The sequence below is a fragment of the Balaenoptera borealis genome (genome assembly GCF_965194805.1).
Source record: "Balaenoptera borealis genome assembly, chromosome: 9".
NCBI classification, from domain to species: domain Eukaryota; kingdom Metazoa; phylum Chordata; class Mammalia; order Artiodactyla; family Balaenopteridae; genus Balaenoptera; species Balaenoptera borealis.
In genome coordinates, this window is record NC_138873.1 from 104,001,711 (window position 1) to 104,028,931 (window position 27,221).

Consider the following 27,221-nt stretch of genomic DNA (forward strand, 5'->3'; position numbering starts at 1 on the left):
GTCCTCTTGATGAAGAAATGTCAACAATGTCCCAGATACCTTCAGTTGGAATATAGCTTGTAACTATAATCTGAAATTTTAATACTGTGGTTAAACTTTAACAAACTTTTTTACCATGTTAAATTTCAGAATGATTTATTCAAAAGGGAAGGTTAGCCTTATAAATATGGCTATTGATTTCAAGGAAAGAAAAATGTAGCAACCTAGCTTTTGAGATAATTAACTCCAAGAGATTGAGGTTTCCTGTTAGTTCGGAATTATTGGGTGACCAAGTTCCTCATCCAAATGTGTGATTGCTATTTTTAAAAGGATTTTTCAAAATTAATGTGAAAATATAACTTTATTATTTGTTGAAAGGAAACATGTTGACCTATATATTTCTGTGTTACAATGTTCTATTTCAAAGTCACAGTGCATGCTTAATTAGGTTTACTTGTGGCAGACACTGAAAACCCTTACCCAACCCATGGCTGATGTGGAGAGACATCATACAGACTAATGAAATGCTGAAACTGACGTGAGAAATAAAGAAAGTATGTTAATACACTGAATTGACACTTAAGCAGCACAAGCTATAAATGCAACTCTGAATAGGAAACAGGAAAAAAAAAATAAGCTGAGGGAATAAAATAGAACATTATTATCCCATGAAATATCTTAGAATCTGAGTGGAGAAAATAAAAAGTTTAGAAAGCAAAAATATGTATATATAACATAATTTCTGATTTTTTAAAGACATAGTACTTATCATTATCTAGTTTATGGTGTCTTTTACAAAGATAACTCTCAATAAATATTTTTTAAACAATTGATTTTCAGGTTGGAAAAAAAAAAAATTGATGTAAGAGAAAGACACTAGCTGGTTGCATTACTCTCTATTTCCTGATTCGTGTTTCTTCATTTTATTCTGAATATTCAGAACGCAATCACCTTTACATTAGACAATATTAGAGTCACTGCATTCAGTAAATATTAAAATAGGTAAGTGTGTGTGTCTCTGCATGTGTACTCATGTTTGTGTGTGACTGTGTGATTGTTTGTGATGGCAGTATCAAAACGGTGGATCCTGACACTCTTCAAAGCCCTCGTGTGGTCTGGTGGTACAAGCACTCCCATCCCTTGTGTGTAGCGGAGAATGCAGAGTACTGCTCTCTCCAGTTGTGATGCCCTGCCCTCCACTGCCCTGCGCCTTCAGCCCCCAGCCTCCAGCAGAGAGCTAATCAGGACCTGGAAGGCCTCACTGGAGCTGTGCTGGGCAGTGCCCTGGACATCACCTCTCACATAGGGAAAGGGGGCCCCAGAGACTGCAGCTTCAACCCTGCCTTTGGAGGAGCTTCCGGGCTGTCCGCTGAGCTCCTGATAAGCCCTCACACCCTTAACTCCTTGCCAACGCTCGCAATTGCCCCACTAGGATCTAACTTCAAGGCCATCAAGGTGAACCTCTCATCACCATTTACCATGGACATCTCAAGAAGCCAGAGGATTCTCGGGAAGTAATTTTATTTCCTCTCTCATCTGATCATAGTAATTTAGACCTAGTCCATACGTTCAAGTAGAGAAACTGATAGCATCATCACCTTTCTGTTCTCCTCTCTTCATTTTACTCCTTTCCAACCCCACACTTTTTTCCCCCAGATTCATAATAAAAAAGTAAAAGCTTGGGTTGAGATGTGTGGATGAAGTAGGGGAAAAGGTGTAGGAGGATTTTCTGCATTGATGCTGTTTGAACTCAGCTCAGCATCTCTGGAGAATTTTGTAGAAATGCTCATTTGCATTCCCCACCCCAGACTGACTGAATTGGAAACTCTAGGGGCAGGGAAAAACGATCTGTGTTTTAAACAGCCCTTCAGGAGTTTCTAATGCAGCTAAAGTCTGGTACAGCTAGTGTGAGAATCACTGTTCCAGAAACACATACCTTCTAAGATAACAATGCACAGATAAATTTTTAACTAAAGGCATTTAAGTCAAAGGGTGTTTGATTTTCTCATTATTTTCAGTGATTTCCTTAATCTTCTTTGAGAAAAGAAAAATCGTTTTCAAGACTATTTTTTTCATTGTTTCAACTTCATGTTTTATTAGTTTATATTGATCATATGACCTTTACTTCATGTGAGTCAGAGTTAGCAACTTTTTTGCACTATCTTTGGTGAGTTTGGGGGTGGGAGAAACTGGGGGCTGGAAACTGTTTTGTGTTCCCCACATTCTTACTGATTTCTGAGGCTTGGGTTTTCACTCATCATTGAGATTAGTCTGTGTTATTTCTGCCCTGTGAAGAAGTTTTATTTTTACTCTCCTGTCACTTTTCTTATCTTTCAGACTCTTTTAATCAGTAGTCTAATTTAATCAATAGAGGGGACAATGTTTTTAATTAAGTAGATTCAAGAGGAGCGAGCACAACGTATATTGTGCTCAATGTAAATTTTAAAGAATGTGGGCGATCTCAACAATTAGAATGCATACAGTGGCTCATATTAATTTAATGAGTAAGTTTACTTCAAAGTTGTTGCAACTAATTACCTATTTGACATATTTCATCTATCCTAGGGAAACCTAACTTGAATTTCTATAACTTTCACCCTATCTAAAATATGCTTTACAAAGCATTCAAGATCAAACTCCATCATTTTAAAATTAAATATATTAATAATATAACAGTAAACTGAGGGACGACAACAATGCCTCTAGTTATCTAGTTTTCCCTTTGATGATAAAGTTTAAAACAAAGACTTCTAGACAACTAGAGTAATGCTAATAATGAAAACCAATAAAAACATCATACTTGATAAAAAAATAAACATATATGAATGCATATTTACCTACATTTATATAATGCTATCCATATTTTTAAAGTTGATCACTTTTCTAAGTAGACTCACAAATATACGAGTCCTATAAGGCTCAGAACTAGAAATTATAAATTAAAAAGCCAATATTGTTAAAAGGATAATAGCTGGATTTATAGGTAGTTAATGTAAGATTGAATGCATCCACAGATTTGACTTGATGGGTTGGATGTTCTAAGATCTTGATATATTGAGGAGGTTTTTCTTCATTTGCTTTTGAAAATGTCAAATTTTAAAAGCTTAATATGCTTTTTAACTTTGCATTTAGATTTTTTTTTGAAATTGATGAAAATAGTGTCCACTTTACATCTACAATGCACATGCATCTGTGATATACATGCAGGTTTTTTTTTCAGTGTGATTTTAAGGTTTTCCTGTACCACAGCTTTTATTTTTTTATTTTATTTATTTATTTTTTTATTCAAACAGAAAGTCACAAAAATTATAATCATCCTCATCAGTTCACTCAGTCCCTACCACAGCTTTTAATTTTCTGTTTTTATGGCTATTCTAAAAGTTCTGAGCTTGTTTACTGCCCTCCAGTAATGCCTAACAGAACTTTCTTTAAGCAGATAAAAGTCTAGCAAGATAAAAGTCAAGCAAGTGTGAAGAGTACAAATTGCACTTCTTGATGGTGCGAGAAAGTAACTATAAAGCTATTTAAAATGGTCTAAAGTGATAGGCCCAGATAACTAAGTCACTTCTGTCATTTACAAATCGGTAATTTTTAGCAAGTCTTTATTTAAATAAGGCACTGTTTGCTAAAACTTTGCCTAAAGATCCTAAAAGGAAGCTCTCAGCTGAGCTCTGTGAATTGCAGGAAGAGACAATGGGTCTATACTTTCAAACAATAATAGCAAAGTTGTGTGTGTACAGTATAAATAATACTGTGGGCACTTACATTATTTCTTCCTTCTACATCTTCAAATATTATCCAGCTATCCTAAACATCTTCATTACAAAACAGAATAGATGTTTTAGCATGGTATGCCCAAATTATGATTAAGAATTGCTCCAATATTTATTTAAAACCAATGCCACAACATTTAAACATTTCATAAAAAAACACATTAAGATTTTTCTACTTTAACTGGAAATAAAATATTATAAGCCATTAAAATTTTTTAAGCTTAAAACAGAGCATTGTTTTATTTTTGTCCACAGGATTTAAAATTCATATATTTTTGTTTAAAAATAGGAAGTTAATTATACCTGCAATGATAATCTTTCTCATATTTCATACTTGTGGCATTAATCTTGCAAGGACAAGACTCCAGTGGTGTTTGAAGTTGCTTACAAAACTTGACTGTACATATTGGTGAAAACATGCACATGATATCCTAGAAAAGATTAAAAAGTATTTTTTACAAAAAAAAAAAAAAAATCCGTATATCTCAAAGATAATGAAAGGATTCTTACATGGGGAGAGATGGAAATTATTTTCATAAGCAGGTAGTAGAAGTTCTCACTCAGTGCAACAATGTGGAAGATTCTATTTTCCAAAACGTCCCAACATTGTTTCCCATGTCACACACTATTCCTAATACTTTATTTCAACTTTCCCCTAATTGAGAATTGGGGCTATATTTACCCCCTTGAGTGTAAGCAAGCTGTGGCTATGGGGAAAGGATGCTCTGTGACTTTCAAGGCTAGGTTTAAAAAGGCCATACAGAGTCTGGTTATCTGGGAATACTGGGAACCCAGCCACCATGCTGTGAGGACGCACAAGCCACACAGAGGAGTTTTATTTAGGATTATGGCTGATAGTTCCAGTTGAGGATGTGGTTGACAACCAGCACTGACCCCTGGACATGTAAGTGGGGAAATCTTTAAGGTATGAATATTAATTCATATTATGAATTCAAATATGAATCTTACCAAAATGAAAGATTGTCATTTGTGGGAACTACTAAATTATTTCCTAGTCTTATTTATTTAAATATTAAATGAAATGTTAAAATACAATAATATAGAATAATCAAATAATAAAGAAAATATTTTTAAATAACTAAAAATGAAAAGTTTACAAAATTACATTGTTCATAAAGGAGAGCTCTGTCAGAATAACAAAAAATAAAATTGAAGAGTATTTTTGAGATTGGGGTTTCTATTTAAAATGGGAACAATGAAAATAAGCAAGTTAAATACATTTTCTGATGTTCCTGAGTTTGAAAATTGCAACATGTTAATTAGAAGTTTAATTATTTGTACTTTTCAAACAACTTAGTAATAGTAAAATATATTTTAATACCACTCCCTTGTATGTTAGATTCAGACTTACCTTTGGAATATCAATGCAGTCAGTACCATTCTGACATGGTTTTGGTGAACACTCATTGACATAGGTTTCACAGTTTTGATTGAGAAATTCTTCTGTGCATTCCAAAATGTAAGCAGAGCTTTTATTTTGACTAATTTCTCCTTTCCAACAAGACAGAGAAACACAATGTTCCATTGACTCCTCACAGAATGGACCTTAAAAGATGACACACACACAGAAAGAAAATATGAACATAGGCATGTACAAAAACTTGGTTTAGAAAGTCTCTAGAGTTCATGAAATCTTCTTAAACACGTTTATCATGGTATAATTTACACATCATAGAATTCACCCAGTGCAAATCTATAAATCAATAATTTTTGCAAATGTATACAGCTATTGGACCGTCAGCACTACCCTGTTTCAGCACATCTCCATTACCAAAAAAGAGCTTTTTTATGGTCACTCTTTGTCCCCAAATCCAGCCCCAGGCAACTATTAATCTTTCTGTCTCTACAGATTTGCTTTTTCTGGGCATTTCATATAAATAGAATGGTACAATATATTGTCTTTTGTGATTGGCTTCTTTCCTTAGAATAAAATATTTGAGGATTTTTCATGCATGCATCACTACTTTTACTCTTTATTGCCAAAGAGCAATTCAAAATATATATAATATTTTGTTTATTCATTCAAAATTTGGTAAACATTTCAGTTGTTTCTACTTTTTAACATTTTTATTGAGATATAATTGACACATAACATTGTTAGTCTCAGGTGTACAGCATAATGATTCAATGTATGTATATATTGTGAGATCATCATCACAATAAATCTAGTTAACATTCATCACCGCATACAGTTACTGTTTTTATTTTATTTTTTTCTCGTGATGAGAACTTTTAAGATCTACTCTCTTAGCAACTAACTTTTATGAGCAATTAATTCACTCACAAGTATTTGGGTGGATATATACTTTAGTAGCTCTTGCACAGATTCCTGACAGTGAAATTGCTGAGGTGTAAATTTATGTGTAACGTTTTAAGAAACTGCCAAACTGTTTTGCAAGGTAGCTGTGCCATTTTTCAGTCACACTATCAATCTGTGAGAGTTCCTGTTTCTCACATTCTTGCCAACATTCGATATTGTCCATTTTCTTTATTATAGTTCTTCTAGTGGTTGTGAAATAGTATCTCAATTCAATTTGCATTTTCATAAGAATAAAGATTTTGAGTATCTTCTCATATGTTTATTAGCCATTTGTATGTCTTCCTTAATGAAATTTACCTTCATATATAGAGAATATTTTAAATTGTGTTATTTATTTTCTTATTATTGAGTAGTGAGTGTTCTTTTCATATTCTGAATACAATTCTGTTATGATATATGTGACTTGCAAATATTTTCTCCTTGTGTTGCCTTGACCTTTCATTTTCTCAGTTAGTGACTTTTGGATAGGAAAAGTTTTCATTTAATTAAGTTTAAATTATCAAATTGTCTTTCACTTTATTAAGTCCAACTTGTAACTTTTATATATCATGTTTTTTTTATAATATCTAAAAAGTCTGTCTAACCAATAGTATAAAGATTTTCTCTTATGATTTATTAGACATTATTATCAATTTAGCTCATAATTTAGATCTCTGATCCATTTGATTTTTTGCATGTTGTGAGATAAGGATATGTTATTTCATATATATGAATAACATGTTATTTTATATATATATGATTTTTTACATGTTGATATATAATTGTCCAGGCAATATTTTTTTGAGAAGACTGTTCTTTTTCCATTTAATTGCCTTTTTCACTATTGTGGAAAAACAAGTGATCATAAACATGAGTTCACTTTTGGACTCTCAATTCCTTCTCATAAGCCTATATACTTATCCATATGCAATAACACACTGCCTGGATCAATGCAGATTGATAGTAAGGTTTGAAATTTGGCCGTCATCAAACTTTTTCCTTTTTTTAAAAATTTTCAGTCCATATAAAGTTTTGTATAAGCTAGTCAATTTCTTCAGAAAAGCCTCCTGGGATACTGACAGTGATTTCAGTGAATCAATATGTTAAACTGGGAAGAATTACCATCTCAAAAATATGGCGTTCCAGTCAATGAATATGCAATATCTCTCCATTTGTTTAGATATTCTTTCATCTCTCTCCCAATATTGTGTAGTTTTCAGTTAAAGTCTTGTATTTAATTAATTAAATTTATACCTAAGCATTTTATCCTTTTGATACTATTATAAAGGGAAATGTTTTTTTAATTTAATTTTTGAAATTTTGTTGCTAGTATATCAAAATACAATTAACTTTTGCATTTTATCTTGTATTCTGCAAGCTTTATAAACTCAGTCGCAAGTCTGGTAGTTCTTTTTTTGCATTTCTTAGTATTTTCTACATAAGAGATTATGACTTCTGTTATTAAAGGTAGTTTTACTTCTTCCTTTTTAATCTATATGTTTTTCTATCTTTTCTCTGCCTATCCAAGTCTGCAACATCCTGTATAACATTGCCTAGATAGTGAAAGTGGATATCTCCGTGCTGTTCTCGTTCTTAGGGGAAAATCTGCCACCACCACTTCATTAGGGTGATATTAACTGGACAATTGTCATAGATGCTTTTTATCAGGTCGAGAGAGTTTTGTTCTTTTTCTAAGCTGTTTTAGAGTTTTTATAATGAATGTGTGTTGGATTTTGTCAAATGGTTTTTGTCCTGGTTTTATGTGGTTTTGTCCTTCATTCTAGTAACATTAATTTATTTTTAGATGTAAACCAATCTTGCATTCTTGGAGAAAATTCTACTTTTTTAGAGTACAAAAACATGCTTTTGTGTTTCTGGATTTGTTATGCTCATATTTTGTTGGGGATTTTCAATGTATATTCATAAGTGGTTCTCTTACTTGTTTTTTGCCTGGTTTTGGTATAAAGGTAATATTGGCCTCATAAGATGTGTTCAAAAGTCTCCCCTTTCCTTCTATTTTTTGAACATTTCATAAGGATTATGATTAAATATTTGGCAAGTCTGTATCAATTTTCTATTTCTTCTTGAGACAATTTTAGTAATTTGTGTCTTTCCAGAAATTTGTCCATTTCATTTAAATAGTCTAATTTCTTGGCATAATGGAGTCCATGGTATTTCCTTATAATCCTTTTAATTTTGAATGATCATTATCTATGTCCCCACTTTAAATTTTGGTTTTGTTAATTTGTGTCTTCCTTGTTTATTTCTTGGTCAGTCCAACTAAAGATATGTCAGTTTTCTTTTTCTCAAAAACCAATGTTTTGTTTCATCAGTTTTTCTTATTGGTTTTAACAATTTTTCCCTAATCTTACCACTTCCTTTCTTTTGTGTGTTTTGGGTTCAGTTTCTTTTCTTTCTCTAGTTATTTAAGGTAGAAGCTTAGAATATTGATTTAAGACCTTTTTCTTTTTTAATGTAGGAATTTAGAATGATAAAATTACCTGTAAACCTTGTTTTAACTACGTTTCATAAATTTTGATATGCTGTGTATGTTTGTATTCAATTGTAAGTTTTTCTTTGACTCGGGTTATTTTAGAAATTTGTTTAATTTCCAAATATTTGAAGTTTTCTCAGAATTTTTCTGCTGTCAATTTCTCATTTAATTCTGTTACCTTTGGAGAGCGTGTTATCATATAATTTTAATTCCTACAGATTTATTGAGGCTGGTTTTGTGGCCGTGATCATTTTTTTGTATAATGCCTATCAACAGCAGAGCTGAGTACTCGAATGCTTGGCACTGGATGCAACATGAGAGTGGGCACTTCCTGAAAGTCTGTGCCCTAAGAAAGGCACTTGCCTGCCTCTAGTCCCCACCCTGAGATCATGCTAAAAGAACAAATAAAGTACTGATGTTAAGGTCCAAGGCTGGTAGTTCCACTGCAGCTTCCATGAGACCGGAATCAACGTCTGTTTCGTTGCTGAGCGGAGGTGTTTGTTGGACTCTGTTTAGCACGTTGCCATTAGGCACCTGCTACTGGTAATAAAAAGTACCCACGGTACTGGCCTGACATCCTTGCCATATCTGTTAAATCCTGGATTTCAAAAGCACAATTTACTCTTTTACTCCTTTTTGGGTAATGAATAGGTCTTTGGACAATTCATACTTGCTGGGGAGAGCTGAAAAGGGAAATATTTGACTTCCTACTAAAAATGGCACACCTGGCCTCCAGAAATTATCTACTGAAGTTTAATAAAAAACATATTTGTACTTCAAGTTCACAAACCTTGTCAACCAATCACTATATAACTGAAGACCAACAGTATACAACAGGTTTACTAAAAAATCTTCATATAAAACGCATTCATTATTATGTGAACAAGAGCATCAAGAAACATTTAGCTACAGAGAACTAAGTTACTTAGCAAGAGCATACAAACCAAAAACAAAAAACCAAACAAACAAAAAACACACTTAGAAGAAGATATGCTGTTAATTGATTTGAAGTTTGAATTTTGTGTCAAATTCTAAAATATAAAGGCATAATAGCAGTATAAAATGTTGAGTGACCACACCACTGGCATTATTATATTAAAATAACTCAACTTCTATTTTGAGCACATGAAGAAGAATGAACATGCATTTCTCAGTGCTGTGATATATTAACATATTATCCTATTAAATATTTGTAAGGCATAACATTTAATTATATTTAAGACATCAGTGTTAATTGGCTCCATAGTAAGAAACTGGTTGAATGACCCTACCTCATATTTATGTAATGCTTGGCATTTCCATAGCACTTATATCCATACGATTTGATAAAATCCTTAAAGACAAACTTGGAATTTATAAAAGGCCATTATTATCCAGTTTTATAGTTGAATTTTTTTAAGTATAAAACTAATTTTGCTAGAGGTTGAGCAACTTGCAACATGTCACACAGTTGGTTAATTAATGGCACATTAATAATAAAAATATATGAATTCCACCTAACCCTATTATAATTCACCACAACACATGCCCACTAGATCAGTTCTGTAAAAAAGGGTAGAAGACTCATATGTTACTTCATTATAAGCATTAGTCCAATATCCCCAATCTAGGATGCATCATATGTAAAATATAAAAAGACATAAAAATAAATAAAACATTACTTTGGCTTATTGTACAAACAAACAAAATTTTCCCAATTTATAAATATATCTCTGTGAATATTTGTAGTGGCAGTTTCCAAGGTAATCCACAGGATAAAGTAGTGAACAGTGAAATGTGCATTTTTCAGCACTTATTTTGAAATAATTCACATAAAGTTGCAAAGATAGTACCAAGAAGTCTTGGGTACAGATACATCTTATAGAACTATAATATAGTATCAAAACTAGCAAATCAACATTAGTACAATGTGTGGTTATGGTTCTATGTCATTTATCACATGTGTAGATTCAGGTAACCACCACCACCTTCAACATACAGAACTATTTCATCACCACAAAGATTTCCCTTATGCTGCTCCTTCATAGTCTCACTTGCCCCTATTTGCCCTGCTATTTTTAGCTACTGGCAACCATTAATTTTTTCTCCATCTCTATAGTTTTGTCATTTCAATCATATTATGTAAGTAGAGCCATACAACATGTGGCTTTTTGAAATTGGCTTTTATTTTTCCACTTATAATGTCCTTCAGAGACTCTTAGTTCTATGGACTTAGCTTTCCCATTGGAAATTTAAAACAAACACTTATACAAAGTTGGTGTGAAGTAGCAGAGGATGAGGGCACAGAACCAAAGTGGGCAGAAGTGACCCACGAGATACTGAGGAAATAGTTAGCAGCCAGATTGCCAGCTGACATCTCGCTAAAGACAGCCACGATTTTTGGAACTATGTGGTGGAGACAGTAAAGCTCATCTGTTCTTCCAAAGGCTTCGAAGCCATCTTTATATACCATACATGTTCTAGCCAATGAAATCCTAATAGAAATCCTGGGTGTTTGGTCCAGGTCAAAGCCTTTCCATCTCTCATCCTTTTTGCTCTAGCCACTTGGAAGCCACATGTTCTATTTGGTGACTCTAAAATATTCCAGAAGCTTGGATTCCAGAGTCACTACTTGGGAAAGGTCTACCCTGCAGAGGCAATGGATTTCCAATGACTTTGCATGAGAAAATCATTGGGTTAAGGTGTATTTGTTGAGTTAATGTAATCTACCCTAACATGACAACTACAGAATATTTTACCAAAACTGAAATTTTGCCATTATGGGAAATTAAAACTTGTGGTATTGGTTTAATGAGTAGTGGGCAGCAAGGAAATGTGAAAGGCTGAAAAGGTGATGACCAACGTTACAAAGTATCACCTGACGTAATTTGAGAGGACTTGAAATGCCTGCTTATTCAACAGCTATAGCAGAAGACGTTGGAAAACACAAACTTAGTAGAATGATTCAGTTGCTATTAACTGCTTTTGATAAGATAATAAATGAAATAAATACACTAGAGACTATCTGCACGCAAATAAAAGAATGAAAATATCGGGGAGCAATATTAAGAATAAAAATGAACTATGACTATGTGTGGGCATGGTTTGGTACAGCCTAGAATATATTCGTTCTCTTTCTATTTCTTCAATGTATTAAAGTGTTTGCATGAGTCCCTATGTGAAAATAACCCCCTTTATAGCAAAATATGGAGCATTAAAAAAAAAAAAACCTGTTCAATGTAAAAAGAATTACTGGAGGGTAAATGCAAAAGTTGGTGATGCATTTTTTCATTTTAGACTTAGCAAAATACTTATACAGCCATGCACATATAACACACATAACACAAATAATTTAAACTAAGACATTAAGCAGCAATCTTATTAAATCAATCTAAGTAAATTTTACTTTAATGGAGATCATAATGGGGTTTCTATAAAGCAAACTATCTCCACTATCCTAATAAGGTGCATAGATCCATAAAACTCACAATAAACGGAAGATCATTTTAGATTGCAATGTTTTATCATGATTTCAGTAAGTTCTTTTGGTCAGTCCTCTTATGAAGTGTCAAAAGTTTCTAAAGCAGTTCTGTATAAAATAATGCACAGCAGTTAGTTGAACATTTTAGTCATGTAAATTGATTTTAGTCTACTTTCATGTAAGAACGAAGCTATTATACTCTAAGGATAGGCAAGAAAACTGAAGAAAGACAGCTAACTTGTTGACTCCTGTTTATTACAGCTTTAAGACTTTGTCAAGATGAAGAACTGCTTCAAAATAAGAAAGGATATTTGATGCAAATATTTAATATTCATCCATGTTAAAAGTCATTGTGTAAAAGGTTGATATTTAGGTGTTTCAGATAAATGAAAAGAACTATTTAAGTTATTAATTTTATGCATGTTTTAGCAAATACCATTTAAGTACTCTTACTCTCATGTTATTAGTTCAGTTTCAACCATGCATGGCATGAAATTTTAACAGTTAAACATATTAATTTTAAGTTCCTAAAGTGTGGCTCTCACTACTCTGCTGTTCTACTCAGATTCCCAGGATTGAACCCACAACCTATTGCAAGGAGCTGAATACTTAATACTTTCCTTTACAGCAAATATCTGCATTAATTTTGACTAAAAAGCCAGACAGTAATTATTTTAGACTTTGAGGGTCATAACATCTCTTGAACCACTGAATTCTGCTGTTCTATCATGGAAGCAGCTATAGACTATATGCAAATGCCTGAGAATGACTGTGTTCTTTTGCTTTAATTTCTTTGATAAAAATGGACAGTTCTTTAAAGCACTTTATTAGTATTAATTTAGCAATTTTATAGTGTAGACTTGGTCATTGTCTCATTATTGTACACTGAATGTTTATGCCCCCCAAAGTCATATGTTGAAACACATTAATTAAATTAATTCATTAATTTAATTCATTTTAATTGATTAAATCCATTTAATTCATTTTAATTTAAATTAACTTAAATTAAATTTTAATTAATTCATTTAATTCATTTTCTATAGAGAAACTATCTTTCCAATTAGAGAACTGCTTTTGAGCAACAAAAAATTGATATTAATAAAAAGTAAAGGAAAGAATATCTGTCACTAATTATAAAAGCGTCTACCTCAAGATCACAATTAGTGTATCTCCAATTAGGTAGGAGAGTAAAGCCTTTATAAATCTAATTTCATTTTCATGTTTAATCAAAGCCTTAAATATTTGAACAGAGATTTGTTTAATCTCTGACTGAATGCACCTCAACACGCAAATAACAGACAAACTTAGACATTTCTCTGAGAAACTGAGAAAGCAGAGAAATGAAATTACACATGTGAAGAGTCAGTATTTCAAAAGGAGAGTTAAAAAATAGGGCAATCACCAGTCTCTGGAGCAGAGATACTGCTAGAAGGAAAATACAGTAGAAGTCTACAAATCATGATTCATAAAATGAGATTTTTTTAAAAAAGAAAAATTAAAGCCAACCTTTTAGTAATTCTTAAAAAAAGTGAGAGAATATGTCTACTTGACATTAAGAATATTAAAATGGTTATATATGTATATTTGATTATATGTATTGAAAGGATAATAAAGTATAATAAAATAGTTAACAATTCTATGCTAGGAAAAACTGAAAACTGAAAAACCAATGTACCAAAAATCATCACAGATGGATATAGAATGGCTGAATATACCGATAGCATAGTATATAATCTGTAAAGAAAATAATCAGAGAATTATCTAAAAGGACACCTAGCCTGAATTTTCTGAATTTTTAAAGTCTGTCAAAATTGTAGAATTAGACTCATTATGTTCTAGAACAGCCCTGTTCAAAGATATATCAAATGAAATTTTAAATTTTCTAGTAGCCACACTTAAAAATATAACAAAGCAAGTGAAATTAATTTTAATAATACACTTAATTTACCCCAATAAATCCTAAATACAGTTATTTCAACCATCATCCAAATAAGATATTATCAACATCATATTTTACATTTTTTTATACTGCGCCTTTGAAAACTAATTTGGGAAAGTGTGTCTTTTGCACTTATTGCCGTAGGTGGCTTGTGGCTCTGTTTAGATAGCACATTTCTAGAGCACAGAAAAAATGTGAATCTTCCAATCTCATCTCAGAAAGCTATTCTGAACTTGAAGGCAAATACCGTATGGAGCACAATGTTAAATTTCAGTCATGTGCCTAAAGATGGAAGAATCTTAAGTGAAATATGAACAATTAAACTTCATTATTATTGAAGAGTAGTAGTAATAAAATACAACCGAGTTAGGCCTTTTTTAAGATTCAAAATGTTTAGAAAATCTATGAATATAATATCACATCAATAGAAATAAGATCCTATAAATCTGAGGGACATTGAAGTTAAATGGTTCTATGAATGGTCATTTCAATAAATTTTGTGGAAATAATTATATATTCTCACACACACACACACACACACACACACAACCTCCTAATCCCCATCCCCGCATCTCATAAAAATAGCCATCAATCCAATCAGATTTATTTATTTTTTTATTTTGTCCACGCCATGCGGCGTGTGGGATCTCAGTACCCTGACCAGGGATTGAAACCGGACCCCGGCAGTGAAAGTGCCAAATCCTAACCACTAGACCACCAAGGAACCCTCAGATTGTATATTTAAATGTGAAAGGTAAAACAATAAAAAATATAGAAAGTAAGATTTCTTAGACACAGTGGAATTCATTAAAATTTCATTAAAAATAAGAACATCTATTAATTCAAAGACATCATTTAAAATTGAAAACTGAGGAAGAGAATGGGACAAAACACTTCTAACACTGATAATTAGCAAATGCAGAGTATATTAGAAATGCCTACAAATGAATAAAACTATGTAAATTATACATATGTGTATATATTATGATTATATATTACAAAAACTCTCTAGATACACATACATATATGTATATACATAAAACAATCAAAAAAGAACTTAAATAGGTTCTTCACACAAAAAATCAAATTACCAATAAAGATTCAAAACACCCACTCTTATTAGTTAATATAGATATAAAAATTAAACCAAAATAAAACACTGTTATATATTTGCAAGAGTGGCTGTAATAAAAATAGGTGAGCTGCAGAGTGCTGTGTGCTTGTATAGAAAAGGGAAATTTCATACATGCTAATAGGAGTGTAAGTTAGCACAATCCCTTTGGAAATGATGTGTTATTAATTACCAACATTTAACAAATATATAAACCATGACTGCAAAGTATATAGAGTATATACACACGATATATAGTGTATACATATATGCAGTAGGTATACATACATATATATATATATATTATAAAGAAGCCACAAGAGACTAGTGCAGGAATGCTTATACTGGAATCATTCATAAGCGTCTCAAGCCAGAAATTGTCTAAATAATGACCATATACAATTAAAAAGCATACAATCATGCATTTAGCTAAATGTAAACTCTCACAAACCACATGAAAATAAAAAGTTAGACAGAATAGAGAACATTGTGAAAAATCCCATCTGTATAAAGACCAAATGAAGGAAAAGAAAACTAAATTATAAACATTCAGGAGAGTCTTTATCTTTGGGAGTCTAGGGTGGGAGATTATTAGTGGGAAGGGGTGTGAAGAGAGCTCCTGGATTGTTGGGAATATTTTAGTTCTCGGTCTATGTCCTAGTTATGTGGGATTTTACTTTGTGAGAACTTTGTCTTCATAACATTACATACAATTTTAAAAAATATATAATTAAAAGTACATGCACATAAAGCAGAAACTAACACACCATTGTAAAGCAATTATACTCCAATAAAGATGTTAAAAAAAATACATGCACAAAATTGAAAGGAAAATAACTGATTAAAAAATAACTTTTATTATATATGACAGGAAGATATTCTTTTTTGTTTCTAGGTGTTTGCTTGTGTTATTGGTAATCAAATGTTAGCCAAGCTCAAAATCACTGGAGGGTTTGTGAGTACAGATTGCTGGACCTCGTTTCCAAAGCTCGTGATTCAGTGGACCTGCGTTTGATACCCAAAGTTGAGAATTCTCATTTCCAATTACTTCCCAGGTTCTGCTGCTGCTATTGATGCTGGACCCCACATTGTAAAGCATCGACTTTTGCTTTCTCTTTGAACTAGACTTCCCTTCATCCTTACAGTCACCCAACTGACTCACCCTTCCATTCATCCAGGCCCAGCCGAGTCACAAAATAGGTTTCCCTGTCTCCAACCATGACCCCCACCTTCTGTGCTTCCATAGTACTTTCCTTAGAAACTGGCCTATCCATTTTATCTCTCTGTCTAGGTTTTTAATTTCTCCACTATTCCTTGGGGTTTATTTTAATCTCTAGAATGATTTTTCTTTTGTCTGTTGGATAAATAAATCCCATCAATTTCTCAATTTCCTGCATGGTTTCAAATTTTTCTTTTGGGTTCCTGTGCTTCTTTCCTTCAGTTCTCCCTATTTCAGTCAAATTTAAGCCCAGATTTCTTAGGGCACCCTTCCTCCTGTATACCTAATATGTAATGAACTGATGAAACTTGTGCCCTGGCAGCCTCCTGCCCTACTAACTCAAACCGAGATTACAAAGGTTTTTCCTATATTTAAAATCTTACTTGCCTCCTTACTGACTGGGGGCACCAGTCCTCTCAGTAAATTGCCAGAAAATTAACAATCCATTGCTTTCCTTTCATTGTGCCCTGCAATGATTTTATTTCTATTTTCCTTCTCCCTTTTTCTCATCTAACCTTGTTCTTAAGATTTATCTAATGATCTATGAATTATCTCAGTTTTTCTTTATTCTACCTTTATTTTCCACAAGAACACTTTCACAGAAAATAAATACTTCTCCAGTGCTCTTCACCCTATGCTTTCAGAACCAAAACTTCCCTTGCCATGTCTTTTCCTATCTTCTTTTTGGGCCACCAAAACCTGTTTTTAATATACAGTATTAAATAAACACATTCATCCTGTTGTACTTGAAAACAATGTTTCTATGTTTTAATCAAAAGTCTCTGTTTTATATTTCATCATATCCATCTCTTTTTATGAATCAGTACACAATTACATGTTTTAGAGGAGACACCTTAGGGAATATATCTCAATTCTATAAATGCTTTGGAATTTTGTTTCTATCACAGAAATATTCAAGTACTTTGGTATTCAGATGATGTGTTATGTATTAATGTAGGTGTGTATAGATAATGGATCCATCACATCTGTCTGAACATTGCAGAAATATTATGTCTTCAACTGCTCTCTACCTTTCCAACTTTAAATGCATATAAATTCCTCTACATTATGGGAGGGAGACACAAGAGGGAGGAGGTATGGGGATATAAGTATATGTATAGCTGTTTCACTTTGTTATAAAGCAGAAACTAACACACCATTGTAAAGCAATTATACTTCAATAAATATGTTAAAAAAATCCTCTACATTTTCTGCTAAAATGTAATTCATGCCAGGAAGGTAAATCATAAATAAACTTATAGATTGTTTTTCTTCTTTGGTGTCTCTATATCTAAGAGTGTTGTTCTAAACATTTATAAACAAAGAAAATCGAATGGATAATGTCATTTAATGTGCATTTCAGTTACAAAGCTCTGCTTTGACCAGTCGTCTTGGTCAGTTGCAAAGCCTTTAGTTGTATAAATATATGTTTGATTACAAAGGTACTGTTTAATACTGTGGTTACTTATTCTTTCAAAAGGGTGGGGAAACATTCTTTTTATATATGAATAATGACTGAAAATTTTACATTTAAAAAACCTTGAATTGCAAACTAATTCTGCCATATATATGTTCTCTGTAACCAGTGAGGACAATTGCATAGTTAATTTTAAATATACTTAGTAAATGTACCTAAGTAAAACAAGTAAAATTTTGAAATGTGATTTCTGGTTCAAAACTTTGTCCTCCATAGATATTTTTCTTTGTCTTTTGGGAGCATATTAAAACAGTAGCAGTGATTTACTCATATTAAGGAATACCAAAAACCAATAGAACCATGAGAGCAAAGAGACCGAGTAGGTAATTGAAGTCTTTTTGTTTTTCTATAATTGTTGAGGGGAATAATTCTGCCTTTTAACAGATGATAAGCTTCACTAGTAGTCTGTTTTATTAGAGGCAGAAACAACGACTAAAGTGTCTAAACCAAATTTGGTATGCTTTGATTTCTTCTCATGTGACTTTCCCTCTTCCATAAAAAGTTTGAAAAATGAACAGAGGCCAAAAGACTCTTTTGTAAAATGATGGCCTTTAAAGTTTCATAAAATGCTGGCTTTGATGGGCAAATGTTTATAGTTCATGGTTAGGGACAGTACTTATACTACTTTTTCAGCCTTCACCAAAGCCTGCTTATGGATATGACTGGTCCCAGCAAGTTTTGGAACACTTGAGGCTTTATGACAATACAATTTTCTTTCTGGAATACTAATGGCAGAGACGTAATATTTTTTATGACTATATTTACCCACCAAACTCAAGTGCATAAAACAAACTAGTGAGTATAATACAAAGACTTCTAAATAAATCAGAATAAACAGAAGTTCTATTTTATTTTTAACATTATTATTACTATTGTAACTTTTTCCTCCTTGTGTTAAAACAAATTGCTATTTCTTTGGCTGGTTATTAGATAAAATACAGCAATAACCTTGTATTTAGTGGCTATTACATATGGAAGAAAATTAATAGTTAAATAAATTACATTCTTCTAAATGTTAAAATAACGTGGAAAAAATGATTGCCCTACTCTGGATCACAGGCAATGTGATAAAATGCCTGTAGATTGAGCAGATCAATTCTCCCATTCCATACTCACTGAAGCACGTTTTCCTGAGGGGACTGGTCTGCTGTCATCTCCACTTTTTATCTTTTTAAAAAAATAATAATTAATTAATTTATTTATTTATTTATGGCTGTGTTGGGTCTTCGTTTCTGCTCGAGGGCTTTCTCCAGTTGCGGCAAGCGGGGGCCACTCTTCATCGCGGTGCACGGGCCTCTCACTATCGCACGGGCCTCTCACTATTGCGGCCTCTCTTGCTGCGGAGCACAGGCTCCAGACGCGCAGGCTCGGTAGTTGTGACTCATGGGCTTAGTTGCTCCGTGGCACGCGGGATCCTCCCAGGCCAAGGCTCGAACCCGTGCCCTCCGCATTGGCGGGCAGATTCTCAACCACTGCGCCACCAGGGAAGCCCCAACTTTTTATCTTTTTTTTTAAAATGATAGCCATCTTAACAGGTGTGAGGTGATATCTCACTGAGGTTTTCATTTGCATTCCCCTGATGATTAGTGATGTTGAGCACTTTTTCATTTATGTATTGGTCATTTGTTTGTCTTCCTTGGAGAAATGTCTATTCAGGTCCTTTGCTCATTTTTTAAATTGGGTTATTTTGTTGTTGTTGTTGCTAAGAGTTGTAGAAGTCTGTTATATATTTTTTACTACTAACCCCTTATCAGATACAGGGTTTGCAAATTTTCTCTGATTCCTTATCTTGCCTTTTCATTTCGTTGATGGCTTCTTTTGCTGTGCAGAAGATTTTTAGTCAGTGTAGTCCACTTCTTTTTTTTTTTTTTCTTTTGTTGTCTCCACTTTTTAAATTGTCCTGTTTCTCTCTATCAAAGCTGATTTTATGAAAGTTAATTGTGGGGAACAAAGAAAATACAAATGAATAAATTAGATTGTGTTTTTCTTTTGCTGTATATACTTCTATAATATTCTCTTTTAAAAACATATGCAAAAAAATTAGAGTATGTATTATAATGTAAGAATTTTGTTATAAGGTTTAAACGGAAGTTAATGAGTTGCAAGTCTTTTCTTAATAATTTATGTGATTTAATATACAACCTAAGTACTAATCTTTTATTGTTTACACGTATTGAAAGTTCTATTTTGTGACTCTGTTTAAACTTTTTTGTGTTTTAATTATTAGAAGTTCTTAATATTAAGATATCAAATATAGCAATATTTTCTTTTAGCTTTAATATTTTGAATGTGAATGTTATTTGTGTATATGCACTTGCATTTTTGTTTGTGTGTGTTTAAAAAAAAGTATTCACCATAGGGTAGTCTCAATCTTCTGCTCTATTTTTTTTTTTTTTAATTATTTATTTATTTATTCTTGGCTGTGTTGGGTCTTTGTTGCTGTGCGCAGGCTTTTCTCTAGTTGTGGCGAGTGGGGGGCTACTCTTCGTTGTGGTGCGCAGGCTTCCCACTGCAGTGGCTTCTCTTGTTGCAGAGCATGGGCTCTAGGCGCACAGGCTCAATAGTTGTGGCTCATGGGCTCTAGAGCGCAGGCTCAGCAGTTGTGGCTCATGGGCCCAGTTGCTCCACGGCATGTGGGATCTTCCAGGACCAGGGCTCGAACCTGTGTCCCCTGCATTGGCAGGTGGATTCTTAACCACTGCACCACCAGGGAAGCCCTTCTGCTCTATTTTTTTAAAGTTTGACCTCCTTTTTCTCCTTTAATTGGTGTGGGGATAACCTGTGTCCTGTTTCTACCTTCTTAATGGGTCTTGACATCTGTGAGGTCAAGTCAGTCCATTTCTTGCTGGGGAACATAACAACCATCACCTGGCCAACCAATCAAAGTTTGCAATCATCTTATCAAATTTCTTGGTAAATTCCTTTTAGGATATTGATTCAAATTACACTGAAATTATAGATCAAATTGAAAGTTAATTGACATAATTAAGATAGTCTTCTTGTGCATGAAGATGTTATATCTCTTAATATATTTATACATGTTTAAATGTTTTAAGATCTAGATATGCTTGCCTATCTCATATTAGATTTGTCCTATAGTTAACCTATATATTTGTATTCATACTAGAAAACATTTCTTTTTAAATTGTGTGTTCTAACAGCCCATTAAAAGTGTATAGAATAACATTGACTGTTATATAATAAGATTATATCCACTTCGCTTGCTTGATCCATCTTACAGAGTAAACTACTTTATCCAATATATGTTTTTAGATTCGTTTGCATTTTTCATGTAAAAATCTGCCTTCTTAATTCTTATATATTTCTTCTGGGGTCTTGGCCTTTCTTCCTGAGTGTATATTTTAGAAGTCCTAATTTAAATGTTGTATGATCTTTCATTTTTTTCATTTTTCTGATACTCTCCTCACCCTCTTATTCACTTTTTTTTGAAAGATAGATTTTCTAAGTAAACCTAAATTAGGAGTAATTTTCTTTTAGCACAATGATAATGCTATTCCACAATCTTCTAGCTTTCACTATTACAGCTGAAATGACAGCTGTCATTTGAATTTCTTTATAAGTCTTCTATCATTTCTAGCTCCTCTTTCTTTCCCTTATTTTTGGAATGATCTGCTGTACTTCTTTTGTGTTTGAAAAAGACACTAAGATCTTGATCAAACTTGGATATATCCTAGTTATGTCATTTATTGTTGGTCCTGGATAATTCCCTTCATGGGAACAATAAATGAAACCAATATTGAACTTCCTCTATTATCAGGATATTGCAGGCATTACTGCAATACCATACCATATCAACTTGAATTAGTAAAAACTCCAACTCTAAGTCTACGTTTTCTTAACATTTATCTGGTAAGGGAGTGATACTAACAGAGGGCATTTGTACTTTTTCCATATTCTTCCCTCTCCATTCTCCATACAACAAACATTATATTTTTCTTTTAGAAACACTGTTAAATGTATGATTAGGTCTCTTTGGCTGTCCCCCCAAAGTCTATGTAATTCACTATTCTCAAACTATATTGAATTTGAAGAACTGTAATTCCATTAAACTGAGCATGGAAAATATACCAATCACAAATTTATTGCTAATTACTGCAAAGAAATAGAAAGTAGTTTTACTAGACTTTTTGTGGTGATCATTTCACAATAAATGCATATATTGATCATTATGTTGTACAGCTAAAACTAATATAATATTGTGTGTCAATTATATCTCATAAAGGTATTAACCAAACAAGCAAAAGCAGTTTAATTGTAGAAGTTTACTATAGATCTCCTAGAAGAAAGGAAAGATAAATAAGATTTTCCTAATACAGATTTACATGTTGTCCTAGTGTCAAGATAAAAGATTGCTGAGGGACTTGTCTAAATTCAGATACCTCCACAAAAGCAAGGCCCTGAAAGAGTCCTATTTTTCCTTAATAGTAATTCCAATTCCCCGAAGATAAAGTGACTTATAATCTAAAATTATTTTTGAACAAGAAGGGACAAAATGATTGGCAATGTGGTCATCCCAGGATCAAGACTTGACTTACTCTTCAGATTTTTAGACTAAAACCAACAGGATAAAATATAACAAAAAAAGAATAAAGATTCGATAGGGAGGAACCAAGATGGCGGAGTAGAAGAACGTGCTCTCACTCCCTCTTGCGAGAACACCAGAATCACAACTAGCTGCTGGACAATCATCGACAGGAAGACACTGGAACTCACCAAAAAAGATACCCCACATCCAAAGACAAAGGAGAAGCCACACTGAGATGGTAGGAGGGGCACAATCAGAGTAAAATCAAATTCCATAACTGGTGGGTGGCTGACTCACAGACTGGCAAACACTTATATCACATAAGTCCGCCCACTGGAGTGAATGTTCTGAGCCCCACGTCAGGCTTCCCAACCTGGGAGTCTGGCAATGGGAGGAGGAATTCATAGAGAATCAGACTTTGAAGCCTAGTGGGAATTGATTGCAGAACTTCAACAGGACTGGGAGAAACAGAGACCCCACTCTTGGAAGGTGCACACAAAATAGTGTGTGCATCAGGACCCAGGGGAAGGATCAGTGACCCCGGGGGACACTGAACCAGACCTACCTGCTAGTGTTGGAAGGTCTCCTGCAGAGGCGGGGGGTGGTTCTGTTTCACCGTGGGGATAATGACATTGGCAGCAGAAGTTCTGGGAAGTACTCCTTGGTGTGAGCCCTCCCAGAGTCTGTCATTAGCCCCACCAAAGAGCCCAGGTAGGCTCCAATATTGGGTTGCCTCAGACAAAACAACCAACAGGGAGGGAACCCAGCCCCACCCATCAGCAGTAGATTAAAGTTTTACTGAGCTCTGACCACCACAGCAACAGTCAGCTCTACCCACAACCAGAGCCTCCCATCAAGCCTCTTAGATAGGCTCAACCACCAGAGGGCAGACAGCAGAAACAAGAAGAACTATAATCCTGCAGCCTCTGGAACAAAAACCACATTGACAGAAAGATAGAGAAGATGAAAAGGCAGAGGGCTACATACCAGATGAAGGAAGAAGATAAAAGCCCAGAAAAACAGCTAAATGCAGTGGAGATAGGCAACCTTCCAGAAAAAGAATTCAGAATAATGATAGTGAAGATGATCCAGGACCTCGAAATACGAATGGAGGCAAAGATCAAGAAGATGCAAGAAATGATTAACAAAGACCTAGAAGAATTAAAGAACAAACAAACAGAGATGACCAATACAATAACTGAAATGAAAACTACACTAGAAGGAATCAATAGCAGAATAACTGAGGCAGAAGAACGGATAAGTGACCTGGAAGACAGAATGGTGGAATTCACTGCAGCGGAACAGACTAAAGAAAAAAGAATGAAAAGAAATGAAGACAGCCTAAGAGACCTCTGGGACAACATTAAACGCAACAACATTTGCATTATAAGGGTCCCAGAAGGAGAAGAGAGAGAGAAAGGATCCGAGAAAATATTTGAAGAGATTATAATCGAAAACTTCCCTAACACGGGAAAGGAAATAGCCACCCAAGTCCAGGAAGCACAGAGAGTCCCATACAGAATAAACCCAAGGAGAAACACGCCGAGACACATAGTAATCAAAGTGGCAAAAATTAAAGACAAAGAAAAATTATTGAAAGCAGCAAGGGAAAAACGACAAATAACATACAAGGGAACTCCCATAAGGTTAACAGCTGATTTCTCAGCAGAAACTCTGCAAGCCAGAAGGGAGTGGCATGATATACTTAAAGTGATGAAAGGGAAGAACCTACAACCAAGATTACTCTACCCGGCAAGGATCTCATTTAGATTTGATGGAGAAATCAAAAGCTTTACAGAAAAGCAAAAGCTAAGAGAATTCAGCACCACCAAACCAGCTCTACAACAAATGCTAAAGGAACTTCTCTAAGTGGGAAACACAAGAGAAGAAAAGGACCTACAAAAACAAACCCAAAACAATTAAGAAAATGGTCATAGGAACATACATATCAATAATTACCTTAAACGTGAATGGATTAAATGCCCCAACCAAAAGACATAGACTGGCTGAATGGATACAAAAACAAGACCCATATATATGCTGTCTACAAGAGACCCACTTTAGACCTAGGGACACATACAGACTGAAAGTGAGGGGATGGAAAAAGATATTCCATGCAAATGGAAATCAAAAGAAAGCTGGAGTAGCTATACTCATATAAGATAAAATAGACTTTAAAATAAAGAATGTTACAAGAGACAAGGAAGGACACTACATAGTGATCCAGGGATCAATCCAAGAAGAAGATATAACAATTATAAATATATATGCACCCAACATAGGAGCACCTCAATACTTAAGGCAACTGCTAACAGCTATAAAAGAGGAAATCGACAGTAACACAGTAATAGTGGAGGACTATAACACCTCACTTACACCAATGGACAGATCATCCAAAATGAAAATAAATAAGGAAACAGAAGCTTTAAATGACACAAGAGACCAGATAGATTTAATATATATATATATAGGACATTCCATCCAAAAACAGCAGATTACACGTTCTTCCTAAGTGCACACGGAACATTCTCCAGGATAGATCACATCTTGGGTCACAAATCAAGCCTCAGTAAATTTAAGAAAATTGAAATCATATCAAGCATCTTTTCTGACCACAATGCTATGAGATTAGAAATGAATTACAGGGAAAAAAAACGTAAAAAAGACAAAAACTTGGAGGCTAAACAATACGTTACTAAATAACCAAGAGATCACTGAAGAAATCAAAGAGGAAATAAAAAAATACCTAGAGACAAATGACAATGAAAACACGACGACCCAAAACCTATGGGATGCAGCAAAAGCAGTTCTAAGAGGGAAGTTTATAGCTATACAAGCCTACCTAAAGAAACAAGAAAAATCTCAAGTAAACAATCTAACCTTACACCTAAAGGAACTAGAGAAAGAAGAACAAAAAAAACCCCAAAGTTAGCAGAAGGAAAGAAATCATAAAGATCAGAGCAGAAATAAATGAAATAGAAACAAAGAAAACAATAGCAAAGATCAATAAAACTAAAAGTTGGTTCTTTGAGAAGATAAACAAAATTGATAAGCCATTAGCCAGACTCATCAAGAAAAAGAGGGAGAGGACTCAAATCAAAAAAATCAGAAATGAAAAAGGAGAAGTTACAACAGACACCGCAGAAATACAAAGCATCCTAAGAGACTACTACAAGCAATTTTATGCCAATAAAATGGACAACCTGGAAGAAATGGACACATTTTTAGAAAGGTATGACCTTCCAAGACTGAACCAGGAAGAAACAGAAAATATGAACAGACCAATCACAAGCACTGAAATTGAAACTGTGATTAAAAATCTTCCAACAAACAAAAGTCCAGGACCAGATGGCTTCACAGGTGAATTCTATCAAACATTTAGAGAAGAGCTAACACCCATCCTTCTCAAACTCTTCCAAAAAATTGCAGAGGAAGGAACACTCCCAAACTCATTCTATGAGGCCACCATCACCCTGATACCAAAACCAGACAAAGACACTACAAAAAAAGAAAATTACAGACCAATATCACTGATGAATATAGATGCAAAAATCCTCAAGAAAATACTGGCAAACAGAATCCAACAGCACATTAAAAGGATCATACACCACGATCAAGTGGGATTTACCCCAGGGATGCAAGGATTCTTCAATATACGCAAATCAATCAATGTGATACACCATATTAACAAATTGAAGAATAAAAACCATATGATCATCTCAATGGATGCAGAAAAAGCTTTTGACAAAATTCAACACTCATTTCTGATAAAAACTCTCCACAAAGTGGGCATAGAGGGAACCTACCTCAACCTAATAAAGGCCATATATGACAAACCCACAGCAAACATCATTCTCAATGTTGAAAAACTGAAAGCATTTCCTCTAAGATCAGGAACGAGACAAGGATGTCCACTCTCACCACTATTATTCAACATAGTTCTGGAAGTCCTAGCCACGGCAATCAGAGAAGAAAAAGAAATAAAAGGAATACAAATTGGAAAAGAAGAAATAAAACTGTCACTGTTTGTGGATGACATGATACTATACATAGAGAATCCTAAAACTGCCACCAGAAAACTGCTTGAGCTAATCAATGAATATGGTAAAGTTGCAGGATACAAAATTAATGCCCAGAAATCTCTTGCATTCCTATACACTAATGATGAAAAATCTGAAAGAGAAATTAAGGAAACACTCCCATTTACCATTGCAATAAAAATAATAAAATACCTAGGAATAAACCTACCTAGGGAGAGAAAAGACCTGTATGCAAAAAACTATAAGACACTGATGAAAGAAATTAAAGATGATACCAACAGATGGAGAGATATACCATGTTCTTGGATTGGAAGAATCAACATTGTGAAAATGAGTATACTACCCAAAGCAATCTACAGATTCAATGCAATTCCTATCAAATTACCAATGGCATTTTTTACGGAGCTAGAACAAATCATCTTAAAATTTGTATGGAGACACAAAAGACCCCGAATAGCCAAAGCAGTCTTGAGGGAAAAAAATGGAGCTGGAGGAATCAGACTCCCTGACTTCAGACTATACTACAAAGCTACAGTAATCAAGACAATATGGTACTGGCACAAAAACAGAAACATAGATCAATGGAACAAGATAGAAAGCCCAGAGATTAACCCACGCACCTATGGTCAACTAATCTATGACAAAGGAGGCAAAGATATACAATGGAGAAAAGACAGTCTCTTCAATAAGTGGTGCTGGGAAAACTGGACAGCTACATGTAAAAGAATGAAATTAGAATACTCCCTAACACCATACACAAAAATAAACTCAAAATGGATTAGAGACCTAAATATAAGACTGGACACTATAAAACTCTTAGAGGAAAACATAGGAAGAACACTCTCTGACATAAATCATAGCAA